Below are 27,919 nucleotides of genomic sequence, written 5' to 3' on the forward strand. Positions count from 1 at the left end.
CAATGTTGGCAATTGTTCCTTGCTGCCGTGGGATTTGCAAGTCTTAATGTTCAGTCTTTGACTTTTAATCATACCTGTGAAAGTCTTTCCTGCCTTCATTTCATGTATGCTTCTTTTGGAAGCAAACTTTAATCCCTGCCCAAAAACAAAAACGCCACCAAAATCCCTGCCCAGACACTCAGAATTCAGTTCCTCCTGTGTTCGTTTCTGCTCACTGGACCCCACAGGCATGAGGCCTGGTGGTCCCCAAAGCTCCCAGGGTGGAAGAGAGATGGCACGTTTCTGTCCGAGTGAAATTATTCAGCTTTGGGATCCATCCTGATAACAACTGACAGAATTGTTCATATGGGCTTATTCTATCCCAGATGAAAACGTCATTTCAAAAGACCCGCCCAGTCTTAGATTTATAGTTTACGGTCTTGTTTAAAAGCCTTCTAATTACAGTCTCGAAACAAAAGCTTCTGTTTTCAGATGAAGAAAAGTAGGTGCGTGGTTTAAATAATTGCTCACATACCCATCAGTAGGAGTAGCTCTACCTGCGTTCTGCAATCTGGCTACGTCTTGTGTTTCCTTGCCCCCTGATTTTTTTTTTTTGCGTGTCCACTTTGGTCCATACATACCTGGATTTACTCCAGTTTTGATAGACTTTGTTCTGAGGTTTAAACTGGGGTACAGGTTCAGAGTGGTGATGGAAGGGTAACGGGGTAGGGTCCACCTTTGACCTGCATCCTACCGTCTCCACGAACTTCCCAAGCATTCTGCTCAGCCGTGTTCTGCACGAATGTGTATACCTGGCTACAGGTGGCCCCCAGGAGCCTGGAGCAGGCTTTGTGTGTGCCCTTTGTGTGCTGACCAGCTTGCCTGTGGTACTTTTCCCTCCACATACAGACACTTGCCATCAGAATGTGCCGGGCAGTTTGCTCAGGATGGCGGAATCCAGACAAGCCATCCCAGGGTCAAGTTCAGATTCCTGGAGCCCCCCGAGCAGACCCTTTGAACTGAATCAACCACTGTGGGTTTCTTGTCTTTTTTCTTATAGTATCTGTGCTTGGTGGAAAGAGGGCATTTTTTTTGGAGCTGTCATACATGGTTTTTGGTGGTTTTTCTTGTTTTGTTTTTGCTCCATACTATTAAAATTCTTGGAGTGTGTTTGCTTTGATATGTGTTTATTGAAACAAAATTCATTAGGATGATGTGAAAATAGTGCTTAACTGTTTACCAAAGCAGATTCTTGTTTTTGATATTTTTGTGCATCATCTGTTCTCACTTGAATGTCGTGGAATTTGCTGGGAAAGTGTTATGCAGATGAAAACCCATTTTTTAGTGGCGTCTGTAAGAATATTGCATACAGGAGGTGCTTGGTTTGTCCTTTGAGCTGAATTTGTATGGAAGTAGCATTGGAGTCTGGCTCAGTGGAGGCAGCTGTGGGTAGCTTGACCCTGTATTAAGTTCTGAGTTAGAGGCTGGTTGGAAATTCTCTCCCAGTTCTGGTAGTTGTGTGACTGCTAATAAGTCACCCAACCCTCGAGAGCCTTCCTCTCTTCTACCTGTGAAATGGAGATTTCTGTGTCCCTTCAGTATTCCTGAAGGACTTCTATGACAGTGCTATCTTTTATTGGTTGCCAACGTTTTAACATCTCTTGGGATCACGTTGTTAAATTGATCACATGCTATATATAGCTTGACAGTTGTTGTTTTTTTTCTAAAAGCATTCTAATCACAGCCTCTAAATAAAAGGTGTGATCTGTCATGGCTGTGAATGCATTGTGCAAACTCTGCTGTTGTAATTGGGCATTTTTCAACAAAATGATAGTTGCTCACGGTTTTAACTGGTCAGTGAGAGTCCAGTTGTGACTTGTCTTTACAGATGCTGTAGAGTTTTGATGGTGTTTCTCTTCTGAATTGGTTAGTGGTTGGATAATCCATGAGGCAAGCCTGTGCTCTGAGTGCTATAATTGCTTCCAAAGTAAGCTTGCCCCGAGAGTGAGATGGAATCTAAGTGTGGTGAAGAGGCCAGATGATGCCCAGGAACACTGCTTCCTTCCACTTGCGGGGACTTCCTGCTGGGAAGCCAGCACAGCCAGACACAAGGCTGGTCCTGTGAGTGTGCTTGGATAGGAATGTGTGTGTCTTCTGCAAGAGTAGTTGAAGAGTGAACATTCCTTACCTCCTTGGCTGTGTAAATCTGAGAATGCCTGAGGACTGGGAAACCGAGACGGCTCCTGGGTTTCCCATGCCCTGGGCACACCAGCCCAGCCTTTTTGTCATAGGGGAACTAACTTGGCTTATGCACTTACACATCTTTAAGGAGTTGGCAGAACTCGGCTCCATAGTCCCACTCACCTGCTCCCCGGTGGCCCCTTTGCCTGTTCACCTGTGTTGAGTCCATGAGTCCTGTAGTCCATTCTTCTGAACTTGAACTTGCCAAACTGGAGAAGTTGAGAAGCAAATCTTGGGATGACCCTGTGTGATGTGTCAGTGTGGATATATCTCTTCCCCCCCACCCCAAATCCTTATGCTTGTCTCCCTCAGACATGGCCTTCACAAAGCTCCTCCGCCTCTGCCATCTCTACCCTTCCCACCTTTAGCTTTTGTTTCTGGAGGAAGGACCTGCAGCATTAACGCATTTCAAATAAAGAGTGTCCGAGAGATGGTGAGGGCTTCCTTCGATTTGGACAGGAAGCCATTTCCTCTCTGGGCTTGCAGTCTGCCTCCTTGCTGGGCTTGATTTCCAGGATCTGCCTCTGAGAAGGAGGGATAGAGGATTCTGTCAAGGGTTAAAGTGGTGTGGCTCTTGTCCTGCAGCCCGGCGACTCTGATTCTCGAAATGTGCTTTTATCATGGCATCCCGCTGTCTGGGTGAGGCATCAGTAATGAAAATGGAATGGATGCCACGTTGACCTTTCTGAGTGTCTGTGCACTATATTTTAACTGGGAAGTTGCATGTATTTTCTATACTTAATACTTTAAAAGCCTCTTGGGTAATAAGAGATGCTTGTAAGTACAGCCTGCGTGTGAACTGTTCTGGGCACACAAGTTCAGATGGAGAAGTCTCACTTTTAGCGGACATAGCATTTATCGGCAGCCGTGTTAAAGTCACCTGGCATTTAGCTGCACGCTTCCAAATGGACCTGTAGTAATAGTTTTGCTCTTTGAGAGCTCCTCTGCCCCATGAGGCTTAGGGAAGGAGACTCAGAAGCTCGGTGGCTTGCCCTTTCCCCAGCCCTAAAGCCCTGTGAACCTTCATATTGCAGATGGCATGGTCCTGGAATGTTCTTTGCATGGTGGCCCTTTTGTGTGTAGAGACCCTGTGTGTTTTGTGGCTTGCATTAGCACAAACAATCCCCACCACACCCTGGTCCTCCTGTAGTCCCCGCTCTGTTCATAGAGAGGCGTGCTCTTTGCTAGCTTTGGTCAGGTGGGGCTTGCATTGCTCACCTCAGAGGCTGGGCAGCTGTGGTTCCCCGGCTGAGGCGTCGTAGTTTGCTTTGGTATCCTTTTCTGCTTCTGGCGCTGGAAGTCAGAGGCTGATGTACTGTGAGCAGCCTGCCTGGGCCCACCCAGGGCTCTCTGTTCTCCACCTCTGCCCTGCATGCTGCTTCCCTTTTTCCTTTGCAGTATCACATTGCTTGGGAGCGTTTCAGACCTGAGCTTCACCCAGAATCCTCAGCAAGTGTCTCATGACCCGGGGTTGACTTGATTCCGGGTGTGTTGTTGTTGTTGTTGCTTTCCTTTGAGGAAATGTCTTGGTGGGTTGGAGTGGGGCTTGGCTGACATGGGACGGAGCCAACGTGGAGTGAGCCTTCCCAGCAAGGAGCTCTACCAGTTACACACGACATGAGTATCCACAGACAGAAGGTCCCCAGGTCCCTTTCCCCTCCCCCCCCCACCTGCCCGATAGCCTCACACCATCATTTTGTTTAGTTTCGTTTTTCCAGCATGTTTAGTGTTGCCCGCTCTAGCGTTTTATATAATACCGTACAATAAACACACATTATTAATATGTACAATATAATATGTGCAGGTTATTCTTAATGTGCCTTTTTGCCTAAAGCCCTTTTTCAATCAGCACAATGACTTTCAGATTTGGAAACCTATTTTGGCCCATATAGGATGCTTGTTCTTTTTTATACCTCTGAGTGACTTCACCACAGTCTCTTGAAACATTCACTTGTTGGTGGCTACCTGGATTGTTTCCAGCTTTCGGCTATTCTGTTGGAAGCTGCTACGAGCCTTTGTTGTAGCTGCGTTTTTGTAGAGGTAAGCTTCTGTGTCTCTAGGGTAAATTCCTAGGGATGGAATCTTGCTAGGTCATAGAGTAGGTGTATATTTAGGTCTTACAAAGCAGTTACAACCTTTTACGCATCCACCAGTGACACATAGAAGTTGGAGCTGTTTTTAAAATCACTTGGTAGAATGTTGACTTCTTCTTAGGTGGAAGTAAAGTGCCAGGGTGCCTTCCTCTTCTTCTATCCCTCGTTTACAGGCTTGGCCCTGGGGTCTGCGCCAGAAGTGGGCTGTGGAGTTGCCCTGCCTTCTTTATTGTAGGTGGAGGGGGCACTGTTGCGCTTTCTTTTCCTGGATTTTTGGAATACTTATTGATCACACACACACACACACACACACACACACACACACACACACACACACACTCTGCAGCTATGTTTCTCCTGCCCTCCTACTACCCACTCCCACCAGAATCTTTTTTGCTTCCCATAAAGAGTGAGGTCCCATGAGGTCCCATGGCCTCTGGTACTATTCAATCTCTGTCAGCCTTTTGGCCTTTTGGCATTCATGATTAACAAGTTGATTTTTAAGCCCACTGACGACCACTTTTCTAGTCGTTTCAGAAAGTGTTTTAGACAGTGCCACCAGAGGAGCCCCACTCTGGGCCGGCATGTCCAGGAGCCCAGTGTCGCAGTCCCGGGATTCCACGGCCAGCCTGCCCAGGAGCCGTGGCTGTTACTTTTAGAGACATGTTTTATAGGGCTGCTAGAGTGTCCTTGTGGATTCCATCTTACTTATTTATAATCTTCGTCTTTCGAGAAAGTACTTCCGGGACTCAAATAGGGTCCCGTGAGAGGGGATGGGATAGGATAAGGAGGGCCGGAGCTGGTGACACCCATCACAAACTTCAGAAGGGCGGTAGCGAGCAGTGAGCGCTGGGTGAAAGGAGGCAGCTCAGTGTCCCTCCTTGGGCTGATCCCAGCACCAAGTGCCATGGGTGAGGCCCGGTAGTGTTCTGCCTCCGATGCCACGTCTCCATGCCATCGCTTCCTCTTGAGCCTGGGAGAAGCGCAGCGCTGAGGGACGCCTTCAGGAGGCCGTCCTGTCAGGGGTGCTCCTTGGGATGTCATTTAGTTTGGGGTAGATAGGGTTCAAGACACTGAGGACGAGTTCCGTGGACACAGGCCCAATCTCCTCTACAGCCCCAGTTGTCTGAGCTGTGGCTGCTTAGAAGCCGAGGCTCCCCCCCGCTCCCGCCCCCCCCCACCCCCCCAGTCCTCCCGGTCCTCTGTCCCTGGAGGAGTTGTGCGTGTGTCACCAGCTTGGAAAAAGACCGACATCCCACTGTAGAAATAAGGTATGGGCGTGCGTGTGGTCACTTCTGCGCCATGGCGGGGTGGCGCCCTCCATCCTCCGTGCACGGTGCTCCGGGGCACGCCGCTGCAGCCTGGTTGCCGTAGTGCGAGAAAGGCCTGTGGACTCCCAGAAAGGAGGGCCGCTGCTGTAGGGGTTTGGCGGCAGCCCATTGGCCGTCCGCGGGGAGAAGGAGCGGGTGCCGCCCCTTCCAGGTTGCGGGCCCTAGCCCTGCTGTCTGCTTCTGTTCATCGGTGGCCTTCTGGCTGTGTCCCTGGGTGCACCGCACACCAGCCTGTGGGATCTGGCCTCCAGGACAGGCTTTTCCAGCCTGTCCCATCCACGCCTGGAAGTGGAGTTGGCCACTCAATGAAGGGAATTAGCCCAAAGAAGAGAGAAGTCGCTTTTCCCGCACTCGGGATTTCTTTTTAGCTCCAGTGACTGAGAATGCCGATTATTTGTCTTCCAGGTGGCACTCCTCTCCCGTGCCTGTGAGCGGGTACTTACTTCCAGTTCTGAGCTGCCCAGTGACTTGGTGGCCGGTGTGCTAAGCACTAACTAAGGTTTCCTGAGGCTCCCCGGCTCTGCTGTGGCCCATCCAGCACTCACTCACTCAGGTGTGGCTGTGGATAGTCGCCCTGGCAGGGTGAGGGGTGTATCCCGAGTGCCCCGCCTTCTTGAGCGGTTGCCACTCTCAGGCCGGAAGGTATCTGCGTTGGTTTGGGGTGAGGTTGGGAGGGCACAGGGTGGGGTTCTCTGCCTGGCTTCTCAAACAGTCTGCCCTGAGGCTTAGGATCAGCCTCCAGCCTTGAGCGGGGAGCTGGCTTGCCCACACTACTTACTAAATGGGCTTCGATTGGGTAAAAGACCAAGAGATGGGCCGTGGACAGCAAGCAGACTGTGACCTTCTGTGTTAGACCGGCCTCAAGAGCTCTCTGCTTTTTTTTTTGCTGTCACCTGCTGGCTCAGGAGTATTCAGATGTCGGTACTTAGTTCCCAAGGGATGACGGTCAGGAAGGATTCACATCCCCTCACTTGATTTAATTTGGACACATGATAGTGACAGGCTTGTTACCTGTGCTTCACTGACTCAAATGATTTCGTCCAATTTTCTTGTCCCTGGTACCTACTCATAGCCAGGTTCTTGGGAGGCAATAGTGAACCATGCTTCACCTGGCTGAAATGCCAGTGGGAAGACTCATTAGTTGCATATAGAAGTGACCCTTTGTACCTCCCTATGAAAAGGATGGAGCAGTAGGCCTTGTTCTCTTCAGGTCCCCAAACACTTGATGTCCCCAAGGCTGCTTTCCCTATGAGGAGAAGATGAGGAGGGCTGGACTGGGTGAGGCTTATCTGTCTCTCTAAGCGTTTTAGAAGAAAGATATATCTGTGCTCCGAGTTTAAATATAGCTCGGTGTTTGCTGCTGAGATGGCGAATAAGCAATTGAATATGTAGGTCATTGACTTATGAGAATGAGTTCTGAGTTCTCCTTGCATCTGATTAACACTGCCTTACAATTGGGCCATTGGTGCTATGCCAGAATTGGTTTGTGCAGGGTTCAGCGAGCCATCTGTGGGGGAAATGGGTAGAATTAGCTGAGGATACCTTTGCCCCTTAAGGTGGTGTGAGGAGCGGGACTTGGTGTTTTGCGATAGCGGCCAACAGCAGCGCCCCCAGTGGTCAGCGATGACCCGGGGAGAGACTGTCCTAGGCACTAGGGAAAAGGACCTGTCTGCAGGGATTCCGAGCAAGTCCACCCGTGGCGGTGGGAAAGGGCACTGCTTAAATCGGAGTAAATGCCAGCAGTGTATTTTAATACATTCTTGATTCAGAACGCACTGTTTGGAATTGCATATTTAAAAGGAAACTGCCATCCCCCTTTGAAGGTATGTGACATTTAAAAGATCTGTAGCAGAAGATTGGCTTGACAGCTTCGAATTATATTTGAAAGAGTTTTTCTTTTAAAAAAGAAAACGATTACTTCTATTTTAAATGTCATCACAAAGACATAAACATGTTTAATCAAATTATATATTTAATTTATGTAGAATGTAATTTTTATTCATGTGGAAGATTTACTGTTTTACTGTGTGTGTGTGTGTGTGTGTGTGTGTGTGTGTGTGTGTGTGTGTGTGTGTGTTTTAACCTCAGCAGCTTTGAAGCTGAGCAGTGTTGATGGTTTGAAAGTGGTCTGGTTCCTGGAGTAAATAGCCATTTAAGGGTTCATAGAATCTGGAAAATAGTATTATTATTGAAATATTTTTCATCTATTCCTTACACATCATGGAGCCTTTGGAGAAGTAGGAAGAGGTATTTTCATTATTGTTGCCAGGAGATAGGAAGGGTAAACTTGGGTTGGATGAATTGCAAGAAGTGTAAGCCTGAAGACAATGAAGCCGGGAATAGCTAGGACGCTTCTGTAATTTTCTTCTTTTGGATTCTTTGAATCAGCGGGGAGTGACTGGGAGTGGAGAGCTAGCTGGTAGGAACCGTGCCAGCTCTCCTTAAAAGGGAGGCAGCGAGGACCTGCGGAACAGACAGACACAGAAAGACCTTTCGCCTGACACAAAAGGCTGATGTAGAGTCTGAGGGCGTCAGTCCGCTCTTCAGGCTGCTGGAGAGGCAGCGGCGGGCTTGTAGGTCTGCTCTGGGGCATGCCAGCGTGACCCTGGCAATCTGCTGTGACACTCCAGCTCCAGAACTTTCTTTGAGTGAGCTAGGCATTGGAAGCCAGCCATCGGAGCTTACAACTGTGTGTCGGCCGGGAAGGTGGCGGGCGGTCTGTTCTAGCCTGCTGCCTATAGTTTCCAGTCAGCCAGGCTGGGGCCGGAGACCTGGAGCCCCACTGAGTGTCCCACTGACCCTCCTCCCCTGCACGTGGCCTGGGCAGCCCTGGACTGACTCGGACGGTTACGTATGGGCCGACTGGCTTCAAAGACTTAGCTCCAAGAAAGTTCTGGAATTGGCTTGTCTGCACAGCACAGAGCTGCCCTGGGGCTGGCTTTCTCTCCTCTTCCAGGGCTGCTCTGCCAGGGAAGGCGCCCTCTGTCGGGTGTGGCCTGGAGAGCCCTAGGCAAGCTGGCAGCAGCCGGCGGACACGAGCCAGCTGGCCTTGCCTGTTACCAGGAAAGCACCGACACGCCAGCATCGCTGCCAGCACTGTCTAGAGGCAGAGGGTCAGAGTTCAGCAGCTGTGCACGCTCTTGGGTCCAGGACCAGAGGGCGCAGCACCCCTGTCCAGTACCTGAGCCACGTCACAGTGCTCTTCTGCACGGCTCCTTGTTAAGTACCCATGTTCAAGAAAGCTGTCCCGTAACCAGTCACCAGAAGCCAAATTACACAAACAGTCCCCCCACCCCAACCCAAACCTACTCTTATTAGCATAAGTTCCCATGCAGGGATAGGAGAAGAGAAGAAATACAACCCCATCTGAGCTCCATTCCCAGGGGGCCTTTCTCTTCTTTCCCAGTAACTTCTGCAAAACTAGTAGTATTTGCTGGGAAATTAACATTGGTGCATCCAGATTTGCCCAGGGGGGCAGAGATTTTAGTACACAAGCAGGTGCTTGTATATATCACCCCCAGAGTCTCTCTGGTTGTTTTTTGTTGGTTGATTTTTCAATCCACACCCCCTTCAGGTGCCCAGGACAGCCCCCCACCAGGGTTGCACGGGGCTGACCAGCAGCTTCAAAGAAAGTTCTCAAGTAGAGGCCGCATCACTGTGGACTTTTAGGCAGAAGCTATGTGTGTATAGCTGTTGCAGACTTTAATGAGAACTGCAAAATGGCAACTTGTGGAGCTCTAATTCCACTGTGAATATTTGAGTTGTGTGTGTGCGTGCGCACGTGCGCTGATACTAGTGTTTGAACTCAGGCTTAGTTTTTTCCTTCATAGCTGTTTCTCTACCTCTTGAGTTATCTTTCCACTTCCCTGTTTTTTGCTGGTTAGTGGGAGATAGTTCTCACAGACTTTTCTGCCCTTACTAACTTTGGACCTGCATCCTTACTGAGTAGCTAGGATTACAGGTGTGAGCCATCAGCTCCTGGCTCTTTGAGCTTTGAGGACCAAGGCCTTGTTCAGTATCCCAGGCTGATCTTGAACTTCTGAGCTCCCCCTGTCCCAGCCTCCCCAGTGGTGGTCTGTATAGTTTTCCAAACCAGTACAATGCAGCTAAATAGCTATGTGTGTGCAAGTTAGTTCAGAACTCCCAGCATTCCATACGTGAGTGGATAGATGACTTTATACGTACCACGTGCTCATCAGGGGCCCCCGCAGTCTGATTTTGGCTGATGGAGGCTGTAAGGCTGGCCCTGCTGCTGAGGTAGCTTCTGCCTCTTTACAAGTTGGCTCTATAGGACTAGGTTGCCAGGTTTCCTTGGTGCTTGAAATGGGTTCACAGGGCTCAGTTTCTCCCCCTGCCTGAGTCCCTCTGGGTAGAAAATGACTGTGGCCCGTCTGTCAGGGTCCATCACAGCCCTGTGGTCTCAGCTCACTGGGATGAGCTGTTGGGAATCTGCTATCCTGATGTGGGTGTTGGGGGAGGACAACACTCTATTGTGCAATGGGATTTATTAGACTATATTGGAAGGGAAGTGAAGCTAGGTTTTCTTTTGTTGGTGATGTCCTGGTATCCCGAGACTGTTTTCCCCATTTCTGTGATTCATTTTGTTGCTTCCAGGGGAATTCACCTTCAGTTAGATCTTTAGGGGGGACATCACTGGGATCTGCTGTTTGCAGTCTCTGTGCATGCTGCTCTCTATAGTCGACCTCATCCTGCATTTGTATTTATTTTTCAAGTGTAACCTGAAAGGTGGCGTCGTTTCCACATTGCAGGTGTAGAGGCTGCTCTGTCATGGAAGGCCACCCGGGAGGGGCAGCGGCTGAGAGGGGATGGGTATCAGCCATGTTCATTGCTCAGTATTCCACATGGAGCCTGTTGATCGGTACTGTTGAAATCTAAAATGGGTTACTCATACGTTTTTCAGGAATTAGAGAATTCACGATTTGATTCTCAAGTCATACTACTATCTTTCCGAGTGTGTTGTTGCTGCTCATTCTGCTTCATGGCCAAGAACTTGGCTAGAGCCTGCTGAGAATTTACCTTGTTGAAGCCCCCAGAGACCTGCTGGGTCTTTCCTCTGCTGATGGGGGAGTATTTTTAGTCCCCCAACCATTTTCTGTCCATTGTTTGGCTATTGGAAGTCGGACTTGTGTCTGAGATTCCCGACGGGAACTTTGTTTGGTGACAGATTGAACTTGGTGTTCAGTGAAGGGCCATTTTCTTGAAAACCTTCCGAGGCGGTGCCGCGTGTTGGAATTGCCTCCACTTTGTAGGGTTGCTGTGGTGTAGCAGGACAGATGGCCCTGTGTCATCTCACCTTCTCATTCCCAGCTGTAGCCCTGCTTCTCCAAACCGCAGGCGGTGTTCGGTAGATTTCAGGCGAGGGCATGCTCTTAACACAGGGAAGGATGAAGAAAATTCAAGTAAATAACTTTCCCACTAAATATTTTAAACATCATCTTTAATCTTAGCACGGAGAAATAACATTTTGGATATATTCCATCTCTTATGCATATATGTATGTACATATTTAAAAAGTGAAATTCACTGGAGGAGTATTTTTAATTGCAAGATTTCACTGTTTTATATTCCATATTCCAGTAGACCTGTAGGTACTTTTCCTGTCTTTAAATACTTTGGAATCCTTAACATCTATGCTGTCACTGTACCCTGTTACCTGTATAGCTCTACGGTGTACCGGGATGAAGTTGCCTAGTTTCTTCCTTCTCCCTGCTGCCCCTGCTCCCTAAGGGTAGAGCGGAGTAAGGATGGGCTATGCAGATTCCAGCGCTTGTTCTCACTCTGCCGGGGTGGGACGCCTGCCCAGGCCTTGTGGACCCTTCCCAGCGCTGAACTTCCTTCTTCATCGCCTTCACTCTCCTCACATCTTACCTTGGTGCCGGTTTGGCTTCTGAACACCCAGAGGGCCACGTCTCTGTCACCTATCACTGGTTGAAAGGTCTCAGAAAGCACCACACTGCCGCTTCCACCTGACCAGCAGAGCAAACGGAGGCCTCGTGTCCCGATGTCCATCTGATCACCATGATGAGGTGGACCCCCAGCTCCTAAACCTGTCTCTTCTGGGAGGTTCTCAACTATCTCCCATGGTCATATGCTCCACAGCAGGTGGCTTTTGGGTTCAGGTTGTTTTTAATTACAAAAAGCCAAAGATGAGACACCAAGTATCTCTTTAGAATAGGGGCCAGACTTCATGCTAGCCGTGCAGAGTTTTGAGGTGGACCTGTCCCGGCTAGCCACGGACACACTGCCCTCCGCTGTCCTCATCTTGCCTCTTTTCTTTCTTTTCTTTTTTGCCAGTCCTGGGGCTTCAACTCAGGGCCTGAGCACTGTTTCCGGCTTCTTTTTGCTCAAGGCTAGCACTCTACCACTTGAGCCACAGCGCGCCACTTCTGGCCTTTTTTATATATGTGGTGCTGAGGAATTGAACCCAGGGCCTCATGTATATGAGGCAAACACCCTTGCCTCTAGGCCATATTCCCAGCCCCTGTCCTCATCTTTTCTAAGGAAAGTTTTTGTGCAAGGTTTATACACGGGCCCCATGTACCGTACGTAGCATCACTTACTACAAACCCTGGGGTCCAGCCAGGACCCTGAGGGCCCTGGTCAGATTGCATGCAGCAGCTGCCTTTGCTTTCCCTGCCAGCAGGCAGTTCTGGGTGTGGGAACGCAGCTTGAGTTCACAGAATGTTGCTGTGTGGGCTGATGCTCAGGATTCCGCTTTTTTCCCCCCTTTCCATAACTTGCCCAACGCCAGCTTTGATTGGCAGCACGTATTTATCGATTTGTTTTCCAGGCTCCTTTCTCTTGTCATTACCAAACCATCCCAGCTGCTTGCTGTTCCTGGGCCCTCGTTTGTATCTTCCTTGTGCAGCCCCAGGGCTGGGGTGTCCCGGGCATTGTCTCCGTCACCTAGCTCTCCTCCAGTCCTTCGGCTCTATGGTGTTAAAGTCTGAGGCCGAAGGACAGGGCCAAGGAACAGGCACAGTAATTGGCTACATCTGAGACAACACTGGGACCATATCCTGTTTTATTTTTCTTCTGACAGTGGCAGAGGTCCAAGACTCTCCTTACAGTGAGTTCTGCACGGATGTCTTTGTATCTGAAGACAAGCAAGCGTTCTCAACTCTTGGCTGTTCAGTCCTTTCACATTCTTAAAACCTAAAACCCTCTGAGTGTATTTATTTATAATAGTACTAAATTTCCATAAACATTTCTCCGTGAAAACCGTGTATGTAACACTTCTGCCTGGAGGACATTTTTCCTTCTTGAAATGATGAAGTGCCAACCTTAAGGTCTCTGCTCAAGTGGCCCTGGTGGCCGGATCCTAGAGGGGCACAGAGAGAATTCGCTTGCGAGATGGTTTCCCTCCCCCCTCTCCATGAAGGCTAATTGTCTCCATGTTAATTAATACGGCTTGCTCATTGCGAGGCAGCGGTTGGTAGGTGGGGTTCTGGGGAGGCTGGCCCGGCTGTATGCGCGGGTCCGCATTCTAGGTGGCGCCGTGTCAGCGCCTGGTCTCGTCCGGTGGGTAGCAGCAGGCACCGCCACCTCCCTGGCTTTCCCAGGGCACAGGTGCTTCCTGTCCAGTGGGCCTCACCTTGGGCACCCCTGCTTAGAGCTGGGGGTAGGTGCATGGCACTCGGCGGGGGGTGCCATCTCCCAGACAGCCCAGGTTAAAGGGCAGATTATGTATGTGGCCCAGCCTGTGAGTACGGTGGGCTTAGATAAGAGACAGGAAAGGCTGCCACCCCTTGCATCCCATTTACTCGGGGGTGCCCTGGCACCCACAGCAGCCCTGGGCGCACACCTCCCTTCCCTACCCGCTTGGTGGCTCCCGCACCGTCCCCTTGTGTCAGGGGATGTGACCTGGCGGGGCGGGGTTGGAGGGAGGGATCTCCAGGCAGCCACAGTCTGGACAGCAGGCGTGGCAGAGCTGCCAGGGGAAGCAGGAGGAAGAGTCCTCTGGATCGCGCCCTTCCAGGGCTGCTGCCCACCGACACTGGCATTTGGCATCGTGGTGACCCCTTTGCCTGCAACCTTAGCCTGGCCTCTGTGTGTCCAGTGAGTCAGGAGGACCTGCCTTGGGCTTGTGGGGCAGCCTGCTAACCTCTTTCCACACCCTGGTCCCCGGAAGTAGCCACACGTCACCAACACAGCCCCCCTCCCCCCCAGCACACAGTAAGGCAGTGGTGAACGTCAGGCTGCCCGGTGAGGAAGGACTGGCATTTTGATCCAGGTGTGGCCCAAGCAGCAGCAGGACTGCGCAGTCCTGCACAGAGCCTTGGCTCAACAGAGCTCCTGGGGTACCTCCATGCGGGGGCCGGGGGGGGGGGGGGGAGGCTCCGTGCAGGCAGAGTTTCCAGAGGGCGAATCAATGGTGGACTTATTCCCCGTGGACCTAGCGTATTACTTCCTTAGGCCTGGCTTAGTGAGAGCACAACTAAAACTCTTTTAAGTAGAAGCACCCTTCCAGGGTGCCCCTGTTCTCCCCGGGGGTGCAGTGCCTGCCTGTGTCCCTGCTTGTCACCCACCGTGGGCGGGGCGCAGGGGGCAAGGCGTGTCTGCCAGCCTGGAGGTAGCACGTGGATGACTGGCGTTCGCAGGCTGCACCTCCCAGGCCCCCGGGGTCTCCGTGGGAGAGGATTGGTGACGATCTTAATCAGCCACGTCATCTCTGCGTCTCATCCTCGGCTCTCGGAAGTTCTTAGAGACATCCTGCCAAGAAATGTTCCCCTGGCACATCCTCAGGGCACGGCTGCCTGTCGCAGCGGCTGCAGGAATCTCCCGAAACAAGTATTTTTTGAATTTCTAACTTTGCTGTAGCTGCAGCCTTGTTAAGTACTTCTTTCCACCTTAAGTAACAATGTAACTCGCTATGTAGAGACTGTCAGTCTTCCAAGTGTTTCAGTGTCTCTAATCCACTAGATAAGCTGTGGCTGGTCACTGGGCAGGCTGCTGGATCTTCCCAAATTTTCCGTTTTACGATTCAGTGGACTGTCAGTATTACCTCCTGGGAACCCTTCCGCAAGGCAGAGCTGTCTGTTCCTGTGAAAATCTGACTATGGAGACTCTCAGTCAGATTTGTACCCTTACCACTCTGATCATAGCATGTTTCTGTATGGTTCTCAGTCTTGTTTTAAATCAAATACTAATGTTACAGAATTGCTAAGTTTAATCCCCCCTCCAAATCTTTTTCTTTCCTTTTTTTTTTTTAACAGAAAGGGATATAATTCCTGAACTAGGTATATAGTGTTCTAATGGCTTTGCAAATTATTTATACATACATAAACCTTTTCATGTCTGTTGCACATAGCATAATAGAAAGGACCAAGGAGAAGAAATAGAAAGAATAAGGAAGCCCTGGACAAACAGAGACAAGCACATTGAGGAAGTTATGCAAATATGTTATTAGAATTAATTGTTGATTAAATATTTGATTCCCTTTGTGCAAGGTGTTTAAGAAGTAGAGACTTAGAGGTGGCAGGTGTTACAAAAGATACCTATATGAAACAGGCTTTGTAGGATGGTTAAGACGTTTGCTAGTCAAAGTCTGCTACCTGGATGGATGGTTCTGTGGCTTATGTCATTAGCGCCATGGGACTACTAAAAGACTATGTCCCTCCTGTCCTAGCACTTAGGAGCCTGGAAAGTTTGAGTTTTGAGCTGGCGTGGGGTTGCAGGGTTCAGTGAATTGCTTCTTGACCACGTTATGATATTGATAGTTACCCAAGCTACCCTCTACCCGAGTTTGCAGCCAACGCTTGGTATCCATGGACTGAAAAAAATCTCTCATTGAACACATTTGAAGAGCCAGGTGTGGTGATGTACTCCCGAAATGCCAGCTTAAACAGGAGGCAAAGGAGGAAAGGCCTGAGATGCCTACCCAGGAAAGAAAGCAAAGGAAGGGTTGTCTGTGCACACATACATTTACACACACAAAGAAGTGTGACACCACAGTAGAGTGACCGTTCTGTAACAACCAACCAGCTGTTTACATGGCACTTGCATTGTATCAGGGTCTAATCCAGAAACAGCAGCAAGTCTATATGGGAGGAACGATGTAGATTATGTGTAGGTATGGCCCCCTTCCAGGAGGGACAGGCGCCCCAGGGCCCCCTGCAGCCCTTGGGATGGTGGTCCTCTTGGTGGAGTAGAAGCTTCTCAGTCTCCAGCCAGTGCTGTATGCATAACCTACGTCGCCTCTCCCACAGACGTCCTGGGGAAGGAAGGAGGGGAGCTAGAGGGTCCCACGAGCCTTAGGACTCGCTATGCAGCCACGGGAGGATCGTCTGTCACTGGATTCAGTCCTAAGAGATTATATGCCCCCCTCTTCCCCATTTGGTTTTGAGATATGGTTTTGCTGTATAGTCAGCGCTGGCTCTCGATGCTACCCGAAGCCCAGGCTAGCCTCAGGCCGTCGGTCATGCCACTTCAGCCTCCTCATTGCTGGGATTGCAGGCCTGCATCACCATGCCAACTTGAGCTCTCCCCTCTGTCTTTGTTTCTTTGTCCCTCCCCCCTTTCCCTCCCTCCAATCCTCCCTTTCCTCTCCTCATCACCCCCTCTCCTCTCTTGTCCTGGAGAGAGCGCTCTACCCTGGACGCCACAGCTCTCTACTTGCACTTGGGCTTTTTGGTGGTGATTAATTGGAGATAAGATTCTTACAGGCATATCCTGCTCAGTCTGGATCTGAACCGATATTCTCGGGTTTTAGCCTCCTGACTAGCCTAGCCGGGGTTTACAGATGTGAGCCAGGCTCGAGTCTCATTTTAAATGAGGAAAACCTTTCAGGATCCCGTAGCTTCTTAGGAATTGAAGAGTAACTGGGGTGCATGGGGGTGCGTGCGTGTATACATGCACACACACATGCACTCTAGTCGGGGGCTTAAACTCAGGGCCTGAGTGTTTGTCTCTGACTTTTGTCCAAGGCTTACACTCTACCGCCTGAACCAGGCATGCTACAGGTACTGGTACAGGTGCCTTTTTGGGGGGGGGTATATTAACCAGGCATTTGAAACTAAGTTGGGGATAGAAACAACCCTTCACAACAACCCTTCACATCTGTAAAGCAGTCTCTTCCCCCCTGCCCCCTTTCCCATGGAATATCCTCATAAGTGACTCAGGTCACATAGCCACCCAGTGGTAAAATTCCATCTTCATGGAGAAGCTGTAGACGCTGTGTATTTGCTGGCCGTGTGTGTGTGTGTGTGTGTGTGTGTCAGTGTCACGGTGTTGACTTGGCTCCCTTCCCTCCTGTGCCTCTTGTGTATAGGAAGCCAGTCAGATGACCTCACTGATACCATATATATATATATATATATATATATATATATATATATATATATATATATATATATATATAAATCTCCCCTCTCATCCATGTTTGGTAAAATAAATGTGAGTGCTATTTAATGCATTCCTCATTTCATATTGCATTTGCCAGGAAAGTGTGATTTTTATTGAACATTAGGATTGAATTCTTAACTGAGTAATCAATTTCAGCAGTAAGTTAAAATGCTTCTATTAATGGACAACTGCAAACGTTCATCAGCCTCACAGAAGATTAACAGTTGTCAGCATTTATGCTAATAGCACTTATAAACCGTGGACTTTTGAGAGTTGCACTTTATAATTTCGTATTTCTCCGAACACTTGGTAACACTTTTGGCTTGGAGGTATTGATTATTTGGATCCTATGTGTGCTACGTGGGGTTGTAAAGAAATCCACATGACATTTTCATGGGGATGACACTGGTTTTGCACACTTGGCTTCACGTCAGAACAGATGAAAAGGGTTCATTTGTTCTGGCGCTCCAGTGTTCAATTTGATCTGCTGTGGACTCCAGCTAGACAAATAGTATTTTTAATGAAACCGTTTAATAACCTCTAGTAGCTTAGAGTCAAAAGCATTGGAAAAATGCAATTAACGGGTGGCTGGATGTAAACAAAATCATGGTTTCAACTTCACTGATTCAATTCATTTTTCTTTCAGAATTTCTTCACCTTAAATGGTTGTGAACCAATGAAGCTCTATTCCCTTAAAGAGACGGACAACCCATCGAGTGAACTATAGAGTTTGTGGGCACATTTATATTGGTGAGTTACTGTAAAATATCTCCAGGTAAAACTTGGGTTTTCTCAGACCCCCTTTGGAACATGATTTCAATTAGTTTGATGACTGTGGAATGCCGGTGGTCTCTGGTTGCTTCACAGGGAGGGCTAATAGCAGGATCCTATTGATTGCCTTTCAATTAATTGCATCTAGTATTTTCATTTATCAAAAGCAAAATACATGTAATGAACTCTGGAGCAATCCAGTTCAGCGGAAAGTGATTCTTGCAGCTGGAGAGATAAGTCAATGGAAATCATACTACAAGGAAATTCAAGGCAGGCTGGAAATAGTGTTAGAGCCTCTCGATGTACTAATTAAAAGGAATAGAAATGAATTAAGGCGATGGTCTCCTGCCACCTGCATCCCATGTAGAATGGTGGATGGGTGTGTTTAGAAAGAAAGCAGCGTGCTGGTTATGGTCGGTTCCCAGCCTCTGGAGGTCTTTGTACAGCTCATGATTTTTTCCTGGGGGCGTGGATAGGGCATGCGGGTGGGGGCAGGGAGAACACTGGGTTCTTCCTGTACTTTTTTGGAGAGAGGTGGAGAGAATATTGATGGGTCATGAATGGCTCGATCCTAGACCCACAGCAAGGTTGGGGGTTCTGAGTCTACCTCCAATATACCTTTAACTATTTTGCACAAAACGTGGGTCTTCCTCAAAAAACGTAAGTATCAACTTCTTTGATAAGATTGCTTTTTTAGGCTTAAAAAAAAATTCTTGAACTACCAATGTTGTTCAAAAGCAAAAAGACAAGTATGAGCTCAGTGTCCTTTCTGTCTGACCCAATAGGGACAAGCTTTGCTTAGGAGGAGGAAGGTCAAGGTCACCATTGTGACCTGGGGCCTTGTCCCAAGGAAGGACCCTGGGAGAGAGGTCCCCCTGAGCCTGACTCAGCGAACTTTGTGTTGAGAGCTCCCATCCTGCTGGTGCACAGGTGTGCACGCACACACGCAGGCACCCACCTCTTAAGATTACACTTCATTTAGACACTCAGTGGCCTTTCCCAAGAATGCTCTGACAAGTTGGTAGAGCATATAAGGTCCTAACGGAACAAGGTGCTCACATCTGTCCAGTAACCTCTCTCAGAGGAGGCCTTGGTAAGGACCTTAGTAGGGGTTCATGAGCAGTGGGAGGAAACTTCTTTGAGAGGAACATGAGAAAAGTTGTGGCCATCACTCTTGGCCTTCTGCCTTCCACCACCATGACACTTCTCTCCTCTGGATCTTAGCCCTATACGGTCCACGTGCTCGCGTCTGTCCAGAGCTCTCAAGCTGTCCCAGTCACTGTGGACCTGGAGTGGTACAGTGTTAGTCTCTGTTGAATGCTGGACTAAGATTTCCACAGGTGTCCAGCTCTGTGGCCTGGTTCTGTGTGCCTCCTTCTGAAGTCTGTCACTCAAGGGCACCTGCCTCTGGAGAGCGAACACTTCAGGGCACTTGATGTGTTTTATACTAGTGTGGAAGCAGAAAGCCTTTTCTCTAAAGATGAGGTGCTGTAAAAGGGCGAAATGGATATTTTAATAATGACGTTTGACCCAATCTAATGATTGGAACCACTCAGAGACCCTGTTTAGTATTGATCTCCATCTCAAAGGACAGTGAACACTCTGCAGATACATTCATTGTCAGAATGAAATCTCAGCTCATTCCCAGGAACGTTGATTCCCGGGTGCCACGTGTGTCCTGACACTTGTCCTTTCACAGTGCTTCCCAGTGTCTGTGTTCTTGGCACTCCATGGAGTAAGAGTTTTGGATAACACTTGGGAGGCTAAGTGACTGCAGTACTGGAGTTGGCCGCCCCTGCGGCATGGCGTGTGCTATCTCTGCAGTATGCAGGGGCTGCTCACCAGCTCCAGGGCTAACCTTTCCCGCAGAGTAGAGTTCCCTCCCGAAAGCCTGCGTTTGTTCTTAAACCTCTTATGCCCAGTGCTATGTCATCACTCCCACTAACGTTACTTTTATCACTGCTCTGTCCTGATACCTAACACCTAACAAATAGAACTTGGTAGGAGCAGAGCTTATTTTAGCTCCTGCTTTCAGAAATCCTTATCCTTAGTCTTTAGCTCTTTGGGTCCTGGGCCTGGAAGCGTGTGGCTTAAGCCACCCAGGAAGCAGAGAGACGCCCTGGGCAAGAATAAGTCCCCCTGTGTGTGCTAATAAACCTCCCTCCCAGACTCCCAAATCATACCCCCAGGCCACCAACACAGGATCCCTATCTGGGGGCACTTCTGTCCATAACAAGGTTGTATGCTAGTCTGTAGCAGCCCCTCCCTCAGCTTAGCCTGCTGTCCATAAATCATATTAATACCTGGGGCACTTACAGTTGTGGCGGAAGTAGGAAGCACATGTTTATTTCAACCAGGAATTTCACCTGTTGAGATCTCTTGTCTAGACAGACCTTTTTTGGGGGGGAGGGTGTGAATTCTGTGCCTCCCCCTTGCTAGACAGGTGCTGGAACCGTTGAGCCACACTCCCTATCCTTCAGACTTTTCTTTGCTTTTAGATAGGGTCTCATGATAACTTTTCCTGGACTGGCCAGCTGCCACAATTCTCCTACCTTTGCCTCTAGGTAGCTGGGATTATAGTTGTGTACCACCACTCTTGGCCCTTGGTATATCTTTTTTTTTGGCCAGTCCTGGGCCTTGGACTCAGGGCCTGAGCACTGTCCCTGGCTTCTTTTTGCTCAAGGCTAGCACTCTGCCACCTGAGCCACAGCGCCCCTTCTGGCCGTTTTCCATATATGTGGTGCTGGGGAATCGAACTGAGAACTTCATGTGTAGGAGGCAAGCACTCTTGCCACTAGGCCATATTCCCAGCCCTCGTTTTTGTTTTTTTTTTAATGTGGGTAGGAAAAAAAAATAGATGAAAAGCTGCAATTCCATCCTAGCTATGGCTGCCAAGTGGCACTAAAGTCATTTGTATGGCATTTTTTGTTATAGTATTTTTAGGCACATCCTAATGTAAATAATATATCCCTTTTGTACCAGACTTGATAGCTTGATTTGTGGAGTTTGTAATAACTTAAATAAAAACAGTACCCATTTCAGCTTTCTCCTAAGAGGGTTCCTTTTATCACTGATAAAAACGATATATAAACTGGGCATCTGGCACACGCCTGTAATCCTAGCTACTCAGGAGGCTGAGATCTGAGGATCATAGTTCAAAGCAAACCAGGGCAGGAAAGCCGGTGAGACTCTTCTCCAGTTAACCACCAGAAAACTGGAGTGCACATGTTAAGCAAAAGAGCTCAGGAACATCGCCCGGGCCCTGAGTTCAAGCCCCATGACGAACAAAAGAAAAAAATAAATAAATGATATGCAGTCTCTAGGTCAGCTGCACTCTGCTGGGCTTTACTGTCAGTTTTTTACACAAGTAACATCACTGCTTTCTCCTGGTGCCGTAGATCATCATCACCGTGCCTTGGTCGTGGTTTTTCTTACATCATTTTGCCATTAAGCATTGATCAAATATTTTGCCATTGAACACTAATCATCTGCAGTACTTGCCGGCGAGTTACCTTATAATTTTCACAGAAGCATCTGGGAAGATGTAACCCCCCCTCCCCGTAATATCTGTAAATGTGTGGAAGTCAAGTCTTCATATTTTCTGAGGATAATGGTGGCACAGCAGATAACCTAACTGAGTACCTGGCTTGGCTTTCTGTGCACACCATCGATATCCGTGTAGAAGCTTGACCAAGCCCCACGGGAGCGGCAGTCCGAGGTGAGAGGTACGGTCGCTATGCTTCCTGTAAAGAGCCTTGCCGTGGTCTGCCGGGCCGCATCTTGACCATCTGAGTGAGATGTGGCTTCAGCAAGGCAGCCATGCCAGTGGTTGGACCTCTGCCCCGGTGGTGGCAGGTTAGACCACTCTGTTCCATGAAAAGTAGAAGGAACGGTATCGCAGACTGTCCTAACGCTAGAAATAAATGGTGAAACTGTAGGCTCTGACGGTGTGGGTTGTGGAGCAGTCCTCTGCCCTTCTCCGGTTCCCACCTTCGGGGTCCTGCGGTCCCATACCGGCTTTAGGGAGGAGGTCTGACGAGTGCTATTGGAAACCACCGTCCTGAGGAAGATGAGCGTGGCTTTTCATCTGGGAGACGGAATGAGGGCAGCTCGGAGGCTGGGCTGGGCGCAGTGAGCACCCAGGAGCCGTAGACAGTTCTGCAGAGCGCGGAGGGCATCCTTAGCCAGAGCGCGTGGCTTTTGTTCTGTGTATTCAGAATGCAAGCATGTAGGAGCCACTCTGAGCCTCCCCAGGATAAATGCCAGGTGTTGGTGCAGTCTTCGCGTCTTTGGAATCAGAGTCTGGCTCTGTTCTCTGGGGACTAGAGCAACCTTGCCATCTTGTTTTGGAGGCAGGACCCGTCAGTCAAGTGGAGCCCCTGTCTTCTCTTGGTTTTGGGTTTGGTTTTCTGCTGTATTAATGGTGTTTTCGACTTCCGCCCACCCTGGCTGCTGGTTCTGGTCCAAGCTGGGTGGAACAGAACCAAACAGAAGGTCTTGATTTCACTGTCCCTCGTGTGACAGAATCTTCCACACACACCCCCCCCCCCCCCCCCATGAGCGTCCCTGCCAGGATGGGGCTCTAGCTGCTCCTGCTGCAGAGTTTCTGGGGGAAGAAGGCTACCAGTAAGCTTCTGGGGGTGGGGGAGCCCTTGCCCCCAGTGGGTAACCCCTAGTTGTGTCACTCAACAGGGGGATCACAGTTCGGGCACAGTGGTGGGAGTTGTGGATACGTGGCCTTCCTCCCTTTTTTAAGTCCTCATGACCAGGTTGAGGACCCCATTTTATCTGTGAAGAACCTGACAGTGCATATCCAGCATGGAGCACCTTCCTGCAGTCCTGGGGTCACCCTGAATTCTACTTTCCTTTAAGCACTGCCGGCGGGAGCCTTTATAGACACACATAGGTATGACTTGCTTCATCCACTCATGGAACTCACTTTGTAACTTGTGAGGACTTCCTGGGCTATTTGCAATTCATGGAAGTTCCTTCCTCAAGTTCATAATGGCAGTAAGTCCCTGCCCAATCTAGTTAGGGTTACCCCATGGTCTGCAGTGCTGAGGGATAGCCTTGTATTGTTTGTTGTCTGTTCAGAGGTGGCTTGAGTGGTCTTGAATGCAGGGAAGATTTTTCTCCACTCCCCTGAGCAAGCTTGAGAGAGGACAGAGGACAGGTTAGCACGACTTAGGCCTGGCCCACGGTCTCCACAGTCAGTGGGCTGAGTAGATACCCCCATTCTGTGGGAAAGCCAGGTACAAATGTCAGTGGTCAGCCCCTCTCCTTCACCTGACCCGGTCCCCTGCCCCAGGCTTGGAGCTTGGTCTCTAGGGAGAGTGGAAGATTGAGAAGAGGTTGGTGTGACATGAAGGGCCTGGCTATTGGAGGAAATGGTATTTTGGGTTTATTGGGTCAAATTTGAATTTGGGGGTATATATGTAGCTATGGAAATGAAGAAGCAGAGGAACGGAGCTCTGTGTTTTTAAGACGTTGGATGTGTAATGAGCTGGTCTGCCTGTGATCGGTGGCATTAATGCATTACTACTGCTTTGTGGATCCTTCTGGTCTACACAAGGAGAGGAACATTTTCTGTTGGTGCATGGCCTCGGATTGGTTTCACTGGGTCAGCCACAGATGCGAAGGAAGGCCCCCCAGTGTCCAGAGCCCCTGCTATGATCTGCCTTTGAACCGCCTGCCACATAGGGGGGGATTTTTATTTTATTTTACTTTATTACCATTGCCCACTCTTGATTTTCCCCTTTGTTTAAGAAGCAGAGAGCTGAATGCGTTTTTTTGTAAAGTAGCTCTCTTAAGAAGTAACAAAATTCTATGTTGCGCTGGAAGCCAGTTCCTAGGTCTGGTGTTTTAAAGGAGCATTGTTGCCCCTGGCTTTCTCTTCTCCTGGGATCCATCCAGTACCCTTGGGACACACTTGCTTTACTTATTGATTCGTTTATTTCTGGCAAACATGGCAACTCCCACCTGACTCCAGACTGTTGCACACAAAAGTCTTCCTGGTTAACTGAACGCTTTTACCATTCATTCCTTCTACCTACCAATTAGGATAATTCCCCTAGACTTGTACCAGTTAGGGCTAAATAGCAGGTTTTAGAAGAAAATGCTGCGTAATTCACTGGTTTTTGTGTGTGGGCACCTGGGTAGTTCATGAGACTTCGTTCCCTCAATACAGAGGTAAAAACCAGACTTGTTTCTGTATTTACCCAGGGAAGCAGCCAGGACAGTGAGTGACATTTATGCATATTTCATAATGTGGCTTCTTTAGGCACACAAAGCAAACAAATCTATTTCTCAGCAGTATACTGTTTAAAAGAAACAGCAACAAGGGGCTGGGGATATAGCCTAGTGGCAAGAGTGCCTGCCTCGGATACACGAGGCCCTAGGTTCGATTCCCCAGCACCACATATACAGAAAACGGCCAGAAGCGGCGCTGTGGCTCAAGTGGCAGAGTGCTAGCCTTGAGCGGGAAGAAGCCAGGGACAGTGCTCAGGCCCTGAGTCCAAGGCCCAGGACTAGCCAAAAAAAAAAAAAAAAAAAAAAGAAACAGCAACAACCTGTGGGATAAGTTGCAGAAGCTGTTAAAAAATTAATTATATGTGCAAAAAAAGATAGAACAGAAGGGGAAAAAATAATGTTAATGTGCAAGGATAAGAAAACAACCTGCAGATGAATAGCAGTTGAGCATCTGATTACAGGCTTTAATTTCCATTTCTCCGTCAGTGTGAACCCATCCACAGCAACGGCCTCCCCTTCCCTGCTCTGTCTCTCTGTCTTTGTTCCAGGCCGATAGTTCCGTATCCAACGGGCTTCCAGGCCAGTCCAGTCCAGTTGGAGAGGGCCTTGGTTTCTTGGCACAGCACTGTATTGTTTCAGTATGGATTGGTGGACAACACAAATGGGTGACAGAGGTGTCTGTCTGCTTCCTGTGCCCTGTAACCCGCACCATTTCGGTTGTTGCATGGGAATCTGTTGTTCTTTGCTGTGTCACCTCCGTCTTTGGAAGATGGAACTGAGGCACTGGGCAGAGGTGGATCTGCCCCGTAGCTGGCTTACACAAGGCTTTCAGATTCCCTTGGCAGGTTTGGCCCCTTCCCAGGGGAAACTTAAGCCAAACACACAGTGTTCCCAGTCCCCTATGCTGACCTAAGTCGGACAAGTCCACTTACACAACTTGGGACCTCTGGAAGATATGCTTGGGTGGGAAGAACAGGGCTGCCGTTGGCAGCACCTGGGGCTGACCTTCCTGGGCATCGTGCTTCTATACCTGTGTGTCTTGCCCTCTCTTCCTCACACAATGGGAGGGTGATTTGAAACCAAGCCTGGAGACACCGCGGGCACCGCAGCCAAGGAGTTGTGTCTTTTCTGACCAGGTCTCTTTCTGTGCCTTCTGATGCCTGGCAGATAAAATTGTTTAAAAAAAAAAAAAAAAACACACAGTAAAAGCAGGGGAAATGAACTTGAGTTACAGTTCTGACTACTAACAGAACCTTCCAGAGTGGTTTCTACAAGCTCTCTGATGCAGAGTGATACATTTCGTTTATTATTCTCCCTTAATTTCCTAGCATGGCCTGCAGAGTATAGATGCGCTTGAAGGTTTTCCGGTTTGCTCATTTTCGTTGTTGTTTTGAGAACGGGTTTCTCTTTGTGTTGTGGACTGGCCTTAACTCTCCATCTTCCCTTTTTGGCTCAGCCTCTGAATGCTGGAATTACATGCGTGCCCACCTGTCCCAGAATCCAGCCTGCAGGTGGGCTGGGAGGTAGATAGCTAGTAGAATGGATCCATGCAGGAACGCAGCACAGCATCTGTCTGGAAGGATGAGTTACTTGCGTCAGCCGCGAGAGCTTCGACAGACAGAAGGCAAACCAGCGTGCTACACTACCTGTTCAGGGAGGTATAAATGTTCTGAAATGATGAAGCCATGTTCTTGAGCTTTCCACTCCAGGAAAGCAAACGCATGCCTGCCCTGCCTGTTTCCCTGACATGCGGCGAGGGAGGAGAGTCAGTCAGCTTTGTGTATCTGGAGGTGCCGCCAGGGCCCCCAGAAGAATGAAAGGGAGCCTGAAGACAACTGCAAGGCCCAACTGAAGCCCCAGATGCTTTGGGAACCGCGCTCAGATGACTGGGTTTCAGATTCCTTCAGATGGGCTGGCTTTCGGGGCTGGAAGCCAGCATTCGCTGTATGTGCGCGTAACTAACCAACTGGGTCCCAGAATGAGAATACAGTACTCCTGGCTTTTCGTAATTCAATTGCAGCTAAGCGCTCCTCGCTAATTACAGCAGAAGATGACCTCTAAACCACAGCGCTAGGTTGCTGCTCCTGTAGGAATGAGCGTCCATATTGATTGGTGCTCTGATCTTCCCCCAGGCTTAAGGGCAGCGCTGTGAGGCCTGATTACAGCCACAAAGCGTAGATAGATGGCCGCTTTGGACCCAGTCAGGAGGCAGCTCTGCTCTTGGGAGTGGAGTTCTGTCCGCAGTCGGTGGGCCTTGGCGTGGAGTAGGGGGGGGGGCATTGTCCTGATGGCATGTCAAGATATCTACAGCTGGCCTTGGCCTCCTGATGACATTGACCTTGAGACTCCCGAGTCCCACAGAGCCTACCGCCTCCAGGGGCTTGGGTGCTTTTTTAAAACCTCACTTGGGCTGTCTTTAAACCGTGATATTCAGCTCTCCACCTCCTGTAGAGGGTTACGGGGACATGCTGGTCCATTGCTACCACACAGGTGATAAGGCAGGGCCACTCGTGATGTATTCCAGTGCCAGGTGTGTGTGTGGCAGTCTGGACCCCTGTTTAGTAATGAGCCTCTTTCTCTGGGAACATGTCACCACTGTCCTGTTGAAAACTGAATCTTGTGCAGTTTGCCTGAACATTAAGCAAAGAGCTTGGCTCTTAACAGTGCTACCGACTGGGTGATAGATAAGGAAAAGAAATTTGTTTCTTAGAGAAGAAGTTCAGTCATTGAGGTGTCAACACCAGGTGAGGACCTTGTGCATCATAATAGGATAGAGGACATCACAGGATGAAAGAACATGGGACAGTCACACAGTCTGACTCTGTTTGCTCCCCAAAGGCTGTACCACCAGTCCCATCACTGTAATTTGGGGGTAGGTCTCCCATACTCTCTCAGCTGTAAAGATTGCCTCTAGCAAGACCTAAGGCCAGAGTAGCCCCCACGTCTCCCCAGCTGTGGGGAGAACGGGCCCGTCAGGCTTCCGTCCAGAGCCGCCTGAAGAAGCGGTGAACCCGACTCCTTCACATGAAAGGCTGTTAGATTCAGGTCACTGGGTTTGGACTCCTGCATTTTATGGCAAAGTCTAAAAATGCAGATTTGTAACAAGCAATGTTAATGAATTCAGACTGTTTGAATTTCACACTGAATAATGGCTGGAATTATCAGAACCCACAGCTTTTAAAATCCAGGATTGTGTAATCTTTTCTCAAGATTAAATTGATGGAATGATGTCATATCACATTACTTTTATTAGCAGTCCTGGCTGTAAGAGGAAACATACCCCGTTACAATGGGAGAAATTTAGTAAAAATAGTAATAACCAGACAGTTTGGAAATTGTGATACATCCCAGCAATTCAAAATGCCGCGTCTCATTGCAAATGCAGTGTGTGCTCATAGATATTGAATGCAGTGCCTTTGTACCCCTGGGCTTCCTCTTTTCCACATTAAAAATATTCTATTTAAATGCAGATTTTGATTTGTGGTCTTGGAAGAGAATTCTAGAAGAATGAGGGAGAAGGACAACTCTGCATCTATTAACTTAATTTTAGTTTCACGTGTTATTCTCAGTCTTACTCTTGTCCTTAACCTTCCCTGGTTCCCCTCCCCCAAAGGGTCATTCCTAAACACACAAGGGAGGAAAATGCTTGAAGTTGTCCTCTGCCCCAGCCCACGGACCCCCACACCATCAAGTTGAGGAGACACGAAAGGTCCCAGCTTTTTTTTTTTTTCATATGCCAGAGCTTGAGGATTTCTTCTTTCAACCCAGTGAGTTGCCACAGTGGAGGGTGGACATGTACCCTAGAACCCTGTTAATATTTACATATATTATGCTATTTAAACTTAATGGTGTGTGCAGGTCAGTTTACCCTAAGCCTCCTTTTGCTCTTCT

General features: G+C 49.0%; 1 protein-coding gene and 1 long non-coding RNA gene across 4 annotated transcripts in view; one reads left to right on the forward strand and one right to left on the reverse strand.

Moving 5' to 3' along the window:
* Positions 1 to 27,919, forward strand: part of Ctbp2 (C-terminal binding protein 2) — a 115,404-nt gene that overhangs the window by 25,412 nt on the left and 62,073 nt on the right. For all 3 annotated transcript variants that reach the window (XM_048338055.1, XM_048338053.1, XM_048338054.1), the window contains exon 2: positions 17,655 to 17,758. The gene's annotated coding sequence lies outside the window, so the exon portion shown is untranslated. The remainder of the gene's footprint in view (positions 1 to 17,654; positions 17,759 to 27,919) is intronic.
* LOC125345956 lies at positions 1,247 to 27,902 on the reverse strand. The gene is made up of 4 exons (XR_007209821.1): positions 26,841 to 27,902; positions 23,598 to 23,603; positions 5,664 to 5,667; positions 1,247 to 1,257 (listed from the first exon to the last, which is right to left on the reverse strand). It is a non-coding gene; the product is annotated as an uncharacterized LOC125345956 (long non-coding RNA).

The sequence above is a fragment of the Perognathus longimembris genome, chromosome 2 (assembly GCF_023159225.1).
Source record: "Perognathus longimembris pacificus isolate PPM17 chromosome 2, ASM2315922v1, whole genome shotgun sequence".
NCBI classification, from domain to species: domain Eukaryota; kingdom Metazoa; phylum Chordata; class Mammalia; order Rodentia; family Heteromyidae; genus Perognathus; species Perognathus longimembris.